Below are 13098 nucleotides of genomic sequence, written 5' to 3' on the forward strand. Positions count from 1 at the left end.
GACCTATTTAACACTTTTATTTAATTACAGTAAATTTTTTCAAATGGTTCAAATTGTATTTATAAGTCTTAACATATATTGTAATTGGTTATGCTGCTTAAGCAGATACCTAATTTATTATTATCATTTTATTTTGTACGATATAAGGGTTTGAATGCATTTCTATTATTGTTATATTTGTCACCGGTGTTGTAGGCATACATAATACGTGTATTAAGTACTATAGATATTTGATCATCATTTACACATTTAAATGAAGTTTGTACTGCGTGAAAAATTCCTTTAACGATATATATTATAGGTACCTACGTATAAAAGTATTATTCCAGCAAGAATAACAATAACATGAAAAATATACATTTAAAAGTTTTGTGGAGACTATATGTTATGTTATGGACACATAAGCACATTATAACTATTTAATTATGACGATGAGGGGAGCGAGTCTTTTTCATTACAAACATTCTATTGACAAAGGGAGTTCGTCGACAATATGAGACAATTGTGAATACGATACGCTTAAAATATATTTTAACAATTAACAACGACAATAGACCTTAATGAATCTCTCTCTCTATATATATTCTGACTAAATGCTAAACAATTTACTCGTTTCTTGTTTTATCCTTAACGCACAACGATGCATAATACATATTAGTAATTAGTATGCACCTACCTATATATATACAAAATAGTAGCAAGGTAGGTAGGTAGGTGAGTATACAATAAGATTTCATAACGGCTATTCGAAACCGACTCTTATTGTTAATATCATTATGTAACCAACCACTTGGTTGCATGTCGTTTTTAGTTTTGCTTCTATCCAGTATCCACATTCCGCCGCAAAATTATTATAAAAAAAGTATGAGTTTGGTAGAAAACAACTAAGTACTATACCTAGGTAATTAGTCTGGACCGTGAATCAAATGCATTGGTATGCTTCTATGAGTTATTTAGTATCTATAGAAGAATATAATTAAATCAAAATTCGTTTTACGCATTAGATAGGTACTACTTATATTGCGTACCTATATATTACACAAAATTATATTTTGTCAATTTTTCATATCAAAGGTTTTAGGCTTTCATATATTATATATTATACTTATTAAACTGCATATTTTTTTTTCAAATATAACAATTTAACTAGCTATGTTTTTCATACTAGGATAGGTAACAACAATAATAATGATTAAAATTATATAACTTTCTTATAAAAGTGCTATTTTTATTATTTCTTAATACATTTTGAGTTTGGTGTTTAAATATTTTTATATTCATTCATTAATATCTTTAAATTTAGTTTTTTGAACATATTTATGCATATACAAATATACAATATACTTATTTGAAAGTTTTTAGTGCATTAAATTCACAGCCGTGCTTCAGTTTACATAGACGGTTTTGTTTAAATATTTTCTATTTTGCAATGAAAATACTGATACATTATAAATAATTATAGGATTATTATAGTATTATTATAATTATAGGATTTTTCCATGTTATAAGCACAATTCAATAGTCGTTAAAATACTTTAATAGTCACACTATTTACGTTGTATAATTACAAAAGGTACAATAATTAATAGTTGTTTGTATTTGAATTAGGATTTTTTCACACTGTATCATGAATAAAACTAAAAATATAGAACTGTTTTGAAAATAAATATTATCAATAAAATGGATAGTAAATAGACAATAGTATTGATAATTGATAATTATCAGCAACCGTATCAATTACTTAGGCAATGGGACTTTTCGTTTCGGTGATAGATATTTTCGGCGACGCCGATTCGGCGATAATGACAAGATACATGCATACAAATTATTTTTAGTAAAAAATAATATATAACTTATAGTCAATTACACATAGATATAAAATAATATAGGTTAAAAAAATATATACTTATATCAGTAAAAAAAAAAATTAATATTATTTTATAACAATATAGTCAACTATATGTAGGTGCGAAAAAAATATTACAATTATAGTCAAAATTTTATTTTCACGCTATATTATTTGATATTATCCTGATAAACGTTGGAATGTCATTTTTATCATATATATCGACTAATTAAAAAATACGTTTGTCCGTGTTATATTATATATTATATTATTACTACCAATATACTATACTATTTTTATAATCATGAATGTCGTTAAGTTGAATTTTATAAATTTAGTATAAAATACTTACTAAAATAACTTAATCTTTTATTTAGACAATAAATTACACATCATTTTATACTAAAAATAGTTTTCACTATGACACTTTAACACGTAATTTTTCTACCGCCGAAAAGTACTAGATCGCAATATTTATACGAATATATATATATATACCTAGTATGAATAATGGTAGGCCTTTATCACATGTTACTTAGGCAATTTATAAAATATTAATGTATAAAACATTAAACATTTATGAAATATTAATAGTGTTGTATCAAGCATGTACAGTATTTTAAATATTTAACGATATTAATTTAATATGTATTATTATGACTTTCTATAGTAAAATTTTACATATTTCTGTTTTATATACGTAATTTCTAAATAATTGATGGTCTGTGTTGTGTTTATTAATCTAATGCTCTCACCAAAATTGAAAAATATAGGAATTATGTCTGCTGTAAATAATACAAACTATTATAATTAATAACTATTTGTAATAGTTAACTAACACATTAGCAATTGGTTTATGTGTGACCTAATACTTATATAAATTAGATATTAAGTTTAGTCATATAATAAATTCTAAGCAACGTTAAATATTCTGGATAATTATCAGGATTTAAATATTGCAATGTTTTTCTTTAGCGAATAATCATAATAACCAAGAAATATTCTTTAAGATAATCTTTAATATGTACATTTATGTTGTTATAATGTTATAGATGTTTACTTTTTAGTTTGTCTGAATAACGCCCACGTCGCACTCTCCAGTCACAAAAGAAATGTATTGAATTTACGGTAATATCTGTTAGGCAGTTAAATATTTTTAATCTCTATCGGTTGTTACTGCTTGCATTTTCGAATGACCTGGTAAAACGTTCTATGAAATTGTTATTACGCAATAGACAAACTGTTTTATTTTTCTACTGTTAATCGAATTAAAATCAACAATATTTTTTGTCAAACGCTAAATAACCGTATATTAAACCACTAAACACAGCACTTCAAGAGTTTAAGCACATATATAAAAGTCATCTGGTGTCTTATACATTTATAATTATTTTAATTCGAAATATTAAAAAAATATGATTAATAAAATCACTATTGCTTCATTATTGTTGACAAAATTATATTTTTATAATTATAAAAATTAAATAAACAATTTCTTCTCAACTTAAAGAATAATGATAATTTATCATTATACCAAACCTTTTTTTTTAATAGAATATAATTTTACGGCTATTATAACCTCACAATAAGTGTATCGTAATACATTATTGTCTAGAGTACTGTTGATAAGCACTTCTCGATCAGTTACTTTAAAAAAATATATATATATAAAAAATGTCTCTGAATGGAAGGACTTATAGGACCAGGGATCTAAATTCAGCTTATTTTTTTTATTACTTAGTAAAACTATGTAGAGAGGAGTATGATATAATATATTTTAGTTGAATACAGATTTCCCCGTTACATACTACTAGTTCTGCGGAAGATACGTAGGTATATAGTTCATAAAATGTGTTTTCAAACACTTGTTCAATTAAACAATATTTATACACAGCGTTTCATACTTTTATGTAATACCTACTCACATATAATTAATGCATGTATATTGTATGTATATTATATATACATTATTATACTTAAACAGGCGGTAGGTAAACTAATGTAAATATAATTATTTATTTTAGCCGACATTCGACAAGAAACTATTTTACCGCGGATAACTGCAGTTAATAGTTTTCATTGATATCAATAGATATAAATATATAATTATATAATGCCTATAAAAGCGTGAACATGTTCAATGTTGATAAGACGTAATATAATCATGGAAAATTATAACAACTTGTGTTGACATTACATTTTCATTGGCGTGTGCAGGTAAGAGTAAAATAACTTATATTTCGCAACAAAAAAGTGTAGGATAGGTAGGTACTTAAGACAATTGGAACACCATACATGGTACTACAGCACTATTTATAATATAATTTTTACGTTTTTTTTTTTTATTTTTTAAAAGAAAATAATATACATTTTCATGTATTTTGATACGTACAAATCAAATTTAGATAAACATAGTAGTGGATATATTTTACAACATATATGACCAAGATCCGGATTGGTCCTACTTTACACCAGTCATCAGAAAACATTAAATACCTACTTATACTGTATTAATAATAAATCGTTCAAAATTTGATTTTTGTTCTATAATACTTAGAAATATACTCTACTTAGAAATAGAAATAAAACCTTTAGAAATTATAACGATAAAAAATAAAAAATCCCAAAGGATAAAATTGTATTCTTAGAAATGTAGTTTTATAATGATTTCAAAAATTAAATTGCGCTTATATAAAAAGTTAAAAACTTTTAGAAAAATCGAGTGTATATTTTTGAATTACTTAGTATTATTTTGTACTTATTCATACTTTCTTATCGGGATCATATATGAAATTAATTAGTTTAATAATTCACAAAAAAGTATCAATACAAATCAATATAGCTATCAAATCATATTCAAAAAAAAAAGCTCATAATTGGATAAATCAAATTTTAAAAGATTATTTGTACCTAACTTGACCCGTTGGTATAATTAATGTAAATATCTGTAAGTTTGCAATAATGTATACTTGTACTTAGTTATACCGAATATATATTTCGTCAAAAATGATGTTATTATTATTCACTAAACTTATTGAAATAAATTCCAAAATGTAGGTTAGATTTCAGATATTTTCAGGTTTACAGGTTTATAGAAACTAGCTTAAATGGCATTTTAAAACAATATATAATTTTATTATTATATGGAAAAATTGTGTATGAGTGTATTACAGTTACAGTAACTTTTATTGGAACACTTAAATAGATTAGTTGTATTAGTTTATTTGTGTGTTAATTCAAATCTGTTATTTTTATATCTTATCTATATTATTTCATTAAAATAAAAATAGCATTTTCGAACACTTATTATTTAGTTTTAGTTATAGTTATATAAATCATGGTAAATCTGGTAGTGTAGATATAAATTACTTAACTCTGTTTTGGTTGGTAAACACATAATGAAACTACTTATTTGTTAAATAATTATCAATACGAGTATATATACCTACGAGTCATAATAACATGATTTATGTTCACGAAGAATAAAAAAAAAAATTAATAACTATTATGTAAATATTTTTAATTATGGACTGTTAATCAATGAGAAAGAAGTAAAGTACTAAAAGTATTTATAAGTATTTAGAATGAACATTTGAATATTTTTTAAAAATAGTATTTGATAAGTATATAACTAGTATACTACCTTAGCATTTTAAATACTTTTAGAAATACTAATATTCATTAAATTTTATTTTCTATTAAATGTATTTTTAGTTTTTAATATTCATACAATTTGTACTAAATTTCCTAAGATTGAGTAAAATAAGTTGTTATTTTAGAGAAATTATTTTGTTTTATAACTAAAATTCTACGGCTAAAAGAAACACATAATAAAAAGCGACACTTGGTAGAAAGTCATGTGGGTGAAATCTCTTATCGTAATTTACAAATCTGTGGGAGGCTTGTCCCCAACCCCCTCAAATATCTTACTAATATTTTTCTTCCACTACTGCATGATAAATAAAAAATAAAGATTTTATAAAATTAAAATTCCATATTAAGTAATAAGTCGTCAAATCGCCATAAAATATAAAATCACTATATTATAGGAGTCAGGACCAATATAAGTAAGTAGGTACTAGGTAGCTAATAAGTTCTACAGTTATTGTAGAAAATTATAGTCCATTACCTATATCATTTTACAATTATTTTGAAAATAATAGTATAATTAGAAAATTTAAAATAATCTTGTCGTTATTTTTATTAACTATTGAAGTGATACATGATTTAACATGATTATTACTTAAATTGCATTATATTAATTGTATTACCTATGAAATATAATATTATTGACTATTGTCTATGGGTGGAAAATGATACTCTTGTCCCCACAGAAAAATTACCGTGGTTGCAGTGCACCCTTGTACACCTCTCAATTGTCGCCGCTACACATAATGTGTATGTAATCTCTAAAACTCAGTTACTTTATATAGTAACTTTCGTAACTATAATATAGATATTTATTAAGGCTGTTAATAAATGCATGTTTTATCTCGAAATTTTAAAATGACTTAAGACACTTATAAAGAGCTTTTGAAATAGATTGGGACTTGACTCCCAAACAAAAATATGATTATAATTTATTGAACAACGTGTAAATTACTCATATCTATTATATGATTATGATATAAATCACTGAAAATCTCTTAGAATGTACCTATACAGCATTCAAGAATAAATTATATGGAATTATGTATTTTGGAAATCTTAAAAAATATACTATGAATTCAACCGATATTTATATTCTATTAAGGTAAACGTACACACATAATAGTCAAATATTGATGTATGCATTGTGTTATAATACTGTTGAAGGTAGGTGGATCATAGTCATATGTGACACCAAACCTTACAGGCCGAAAAAAACAAAAATGGGCGTGGTATGATTTTTTTTTTTTTACTGCAAGCTGTTATAACTGCCCCAGTAAATTATGAAAACCGTTCATTTCATTTTCATTTGTGGTTCTGACAGTTTTTTGTTGCAATAAGTTATTCGATACACGAAGAGGTTAGGTACGTGTGAACCTACGTGTAATATAATTGTGAAATAAGATAAATTAAATTTCGTTCGTTTGAAACGGCTTTATATCAACTGATCATAATTGAAGAAGTTAATTTTAGAACAAAACAAGTGTAATAGAGTTTTTATCATTATTTATATTTTTATTTGGAATTGTTGTTTATATAATATATATATATTTTTTGTTAAATGGAAGTTGAATATACTTGGTCGTTTGCGTGATTTCAAATAGGTATGTTAACTATTTTTTTATGATAAAATATCAAGAAAGAAGTTAAAATTTTTATCCAAGATTGTAAAAATATTAAATTAACTAAAAATATCTTCTTTTTTCTGTCAAAATTATGAAGCCATATTTATTAGTAGTTTCATTATTAAATAACTATAACATGACATTTGATTAATTTTAATACACTTTATTCTCAAACGTTCAGTCCCGAATGTAGATATTTATTTTATTTTTGCTTAAAATATTATTGTAACCATTTTGTATTGAATAATATAACAATAATATTTAGAATTATTCAAACAAAAACTAAAATCGATCAAATCAAACGGAAATCATGATTGAGAACAGTATACATTTACCTATAGACTATTGATATGGCAGCAATGTACATTGTACATTATGCATAAGAACACCGAACATGTATATTTATTTCGCTATTTATACAAACAAAATAATACTAAGATAATAAATATTATATTAAAATATAATAATGACTTTTATCGTAGGTCTTATACTGTTATACATATATATATATATATATATAAATACGCCTTACGGTTATATTTGACTTTGGTGTCATTTGAACAATTAAAATATATATGTATACAGAAAAATGTGAAAAAAGTTAATGATATATTAATATAAATAATATACCTATATATAAACGAATTTGTAATTGACAATGTGATGTTATAATAAGTGATTTTCTATGATTTACATTTCTAAATATTTATCATATATATATATTCATAACTTTATTTTAATTTATACATATTTTATCGTATGTTAATACATTAATAGATAACCACTTTCATATAAATTTGTCCTACCGATTAATGTTTAGATGTATCTACCTTTTAAGGAGAGATTAAGTCCACATTTATTTTGTTTTCAAGAGGTCATTTTTAATATTTTAAAAGAAACCACATTTTATTTATAGCAATTTTTTTTTGTATATTATAGCTTATTATATTTATATTAATTATATAAGCAATAGGCAGTATCAAGTATACATATTCAAAACCATTATCATATTGTATTTAACTTGTCTATAGATTTTGAAAACAATTTTGGAAGATTGTTTATTATAATGACTTTTATTTTATTAAATTTAAAATAAGTACATTTAATATGGAAAATATATTTTTTTAAATATTTTGATTATGTAACATAATTTATATTAATTTCAACCATCTAAATCTATATTATAAATATTTTTGTTTAATCTTAATATTCTTAGTAGTTAGTATAATAAGATAAAAAGGCATAATTTTAAAATATAAAGCAACATGATATTGTGACTAGTCAAATCTCCTGTGATACCTCCTGTGATGTAGATGTTACCGGATAATATTTTTGAAATTTTCTTTATGATATGAAAATTATTTATTATTATAATTATGATTGTTAACAGTAGGTAATAAGTAATAAACAATGTGTGCAAAAATGATTCTGCAGGGTTGATGCCTATATTACTGTCATAAATAGACTCATTTATTCACTATTAACTATTAGCTTAAAATAAATCCAATCTTTAGAGAATTCCATTGTGAATAGTTAAGTATAATAATATAATATTCTTAACTAAAAGTAAATTAAAACTTGAAATTTAAAAAAAATTATGCATATTTAACATTATTACGTTCCTTTAAGAACAAATTACTTATAAAGAACATTATATTAAATTTTGAAACATAGTTAATCAACATTTTAATTTAATAAATTTTATCTTCAAAATAATTTGCAAAATTTTTGTGTTTATGCATTTTATCAAAATTTCAAAATCTTTACATTTATAAAAAAACAATATGTTCCCATTATGTACTACAATATTTTTAAATTATTCTAAAAATAAATTATGTAGGACCTTTTATTTTTAATAAAATATAAACATTTTTATCAAAACTTAAAATAGAAACTAAATTTTTTTAATTTCAAATGGCTATAAATAGTTTAAAATTAGTGATCATTTTAACAAACTCAAGATAGATGATTTAACTTTAAGTAGTCGTGGAATATTTCAAATTCTCTAAAATAATATTTTTGAATAATAACAATAAAATTGTATACGTTTGAACATCTAATATCGTACAATCTTAACTTCAAAAAAGTTTTTTATCATAAACTTTTCATTTTGAGTAAAAAGATGTTTATAAGAAATCTTCTCTCGCATTTTTAAACCTATAATTTTTTAATTAAAATATAATTAGCATTACCCAATGTATTATCTTTTTGTATTGATTTGAACCAAGAAAACTTATATTTAAGTCACTATGCTGTGCTTACAATATTTTGTACTAAAAACAAAAATGTATCACATATAGGTACATAAAAAAGTCCAAAACTTTCAAATATCGCAAAAATAAATTACTTTAAAAATTATATTTGGTAGAAAATTCAAGTCTATAGGTATAGTTTCCAGTTACCTAATTTTTAAATTAAAACAATTCTAACTTAACAAAAAATAAATACTGAATCGGAAATTGATGCTGCGTATTTTTTACTAATTTTGTTTTTTCTTTTAAAAGTATTAAAAGTTCTTTTATTGATCTCTTCAGACTCTCTCAAAGTCTCTAAAGAAGAAATTTGCTACCAATTACCACCCTCAAGTTAAAAAACCAACGTATTTGTGATAAAAATATTGTAATACAAAATTTTAAATAAATATCTAAAAACACAACATCCTTATAGTTTATTTACCACATTTATCATACTAGCTGGTTTGTTTCCGTAGTTTCATAAAATAAAATGTATATTATTTATATAATAATTATAATATGTTTAATGTTTGTAATATCCAATACGTATTCACATTCCAGCACGTAATTTACTAAGTAGTCATTCAATTTTAGCTTATTAAATAGGTACTGGTAATATGATATCACTGATATATAAGAAAATTAGTTGATAAAGTCTAAGTTTCATAGAAGCTTGACGTTAAATTGTTTTTAGAATATTAAGTACACAATATAACTGCGAGTATAATATATATAATCAAACAAAATAAATATGAGTTAGCAAAATATATAAACATTTTTATTAGATTTTTAATTATTTTTTACATTAGCAAAGTACCTATGTGTTAATTTTTATTTTTCCACCACATATTTACTAAGTATAAATATTTGGATGATATTTGATTAGGTAGGTACCTACTGATTATAGAGCAATCAATTAAACACATTATACTAATATATTATTTACAGATATCCGTATCAAGTTTGATATAGCGTAGCCACGTAAGAATATAAATAAATGCTTTTAATTATATAATAGTTTAATAAGAATTTTATACTTAAATAAATTAAAATAACTGTATTATTTTGCAGATCTACAGTTCAGTGACAGAAATGTAACAATAAGGACGGAAATGTCTTATCAATATTTGAACTAGTGCACAGGCTGAAAATAAAGAACATAATATTCATCATAAAGCTACGTATATTTTCTACGCTTATAATAATTTATAATATGCATGTATATTAATGTAATTGTAACAAACTCAAATCGTGCTTTTTAAGTTTTAGCATACACTCACAAACACACATTTTATTCACAATACGTTGTCAAATGACCAATGAAGTATTTAGAGTTTGAAAAATATGTTTTGCATATTTGATATTATTGAAATTAATCGATTATATACTTTATAATTAATAAATAAGTTAGTGTTCTTATGCCTATTTTTAATAATCCTGTATTATATCTATAGGTAATACTTGGTGTCCAAATAATAATAAAATTTTAACTCCCGTTATAAAACGAACTGCGATGATAAAAACCTTATAAATATTCGATATTATATTATACACTTATTTCGTATTAACATTTTCATAAGCAATCATTATTTATTTTTAAAATTTTCTGTTCATCTATAACCAATAAACAATTTTTAATGGTTTAGTAATAAGAATTGCTATGAATTATTTTTGTAGCTATATAATAATAAAATATTATGTGTACACACATATACCTAATTGTTTGATAATTATGTAAATGTATACACAATACTATTATGCATATAATATAGAATGAGTTTATAATTAACATTAATTAGTAATTACCTATTCAAAGACAGGAAGATTGTAAAAATCAGGTTTGATCTTAATACTTACATAAATGACTTTATAAGAGTATAGAATCAATTTAAACTTAAATATTCAAATTTTACTCCGAGGAAGTTTTGTCAGTTTTGTTACTTAAACTTATCATTTTCTCAATTAATTTGTATCTTATTCAATCAGACTTAGACTTAAGTAATTAAGTGTCATTTTATTAATACAACGTGGTCCATGAATTTTACAAGCATTATTATAACTTAAGAGTTATAATTTTATTTCACAAAATTTACCTTAGGTATAATTGTCTATTATATTTTATAGTGTATAGATAGTAATAAATAAATGTATACTGTAGATAAATTTTAGATATAAGGACATAAGGTGGAGTTTTCGAAATAAAATTATAACTAGACTTTTTTATAAAATATATTGGAGTACATATAGGAATGCCTGCATTTAAAATCTGAAGCTGATTGATTCATCCCATAAGTAATATTAGCTTCAATGGTTCTATGGTTGTGTGTACTTCGTATAACTTACTATTGTATTTTACAATAATATTATTGACGCCTGTCACACGCCATCGATTGAAGTAAAATAATAAATTGTTCTTCCAACGTATGCCTACAGTGGGATCAATTTAAAAGCAGCTACCTATGCAATACCAGTGTGTTGCAGAGTATTTCCAGCTACAGCCTTTTTTTCAGTCCATCCGATCGTCGAACAACCAAGACTTAAACTATCAAGAGAGCTATCCGTCGACAGTATAATTTTTAACTACACTGTCATGGAGTTGCTCTCTTTATGGATAAGTCTACTATCATTTATATTTTCAACTGCGTTAGTCTAAAATATGTACAGTTAAGCTACAACTTTAAAAGCTACCATTATTTATTATTGTATAAGTTTTTAGTACCTACTAACAGATCACAGGTGTATATTTTTCAATTTATTGTATCAAAGGCAATTCGTAAAAAAGTTTAGGTATTGGTAAAATTCATAATTTACCAAAAATACAGTGACTTAAAAAAAATTCTATTTGGTTTGTTTTTAAATTCCACATTAGAGTTTGCATTCAATAGATAATAGTTAACTGTTTTCTAATGATAGTACCTATATAAAGGTACTGCAAAAGTGGCACATCGTAGTGGTTAGTATGTATCTTGACGGTCAAATTTTGACCTAACTGTTTTGTATAGTATAACTAGTATGTATTGTAATAAAAATTAATTTAAAAACATTTGTATTTTTTTTTTTTATAAGTGTCGACTTTTAATTATATGATTACAAGAAACAATTATAATATAATTATATACTTTTATAAAAAAATTATTGACTTCATTATTACAATATACTATAATTTAATTTTAGTACAATAAATAAACACCTTATTCGAAATGAAATGAAGTGAATAAAATATTTTAATTGTTGATGAAAAGTACTTTTCCATAAAGTGATGTTATTGATTAATTATTTACGGTGAACTATCTTTTGATGAATTTCTTTAACTAATCGTCCTTAATTTACTAACAATATTTTATGCATTAAATCAAATATTGTCTTTGTGAACATACATTTATTGTTATGAGTGTTGTGACCATCATACATTATTAATTTATATATGTTTTTATATTTATATTATTATGTATAATATTCTTGTGTTAGTAAGCAGGTAAGTTTATATTCCTGCGGGCTGCGAGTTAATGATTTTAATTTTCAACCATAATCTCCCAATCAAGTTTAAATTTGTAAGCACATCCTTCTTACATACTTAGTAGTTATATTTTACATGGTATCATGCATATGTGTATGTAACTATTGATCGAGATTTTTTAACTGTATAATTTAATACTGTTCATTATACTAGTTATTTATAATAAAGAAAAAAGTTTACAATTATAAATTAATATACCGTAGTAATATAATAATGTGTTAAACATAT

The sequence above is a fragment of the Aphis gossypii genome, chromosome X (genome assembly GCF_020184175.1).
Source record: "Aphis gossypii isolate Hap1 chromosome X, ASM2018417v2, whole genome shotgun sequence".
NCBI classification, from domain to species: domain Eukaryota; kingdom Metazoa; phylum Arthropoda; class Insecta; order Hemiptera; family Aphididae; genus Aphis; species Aphis gossypii.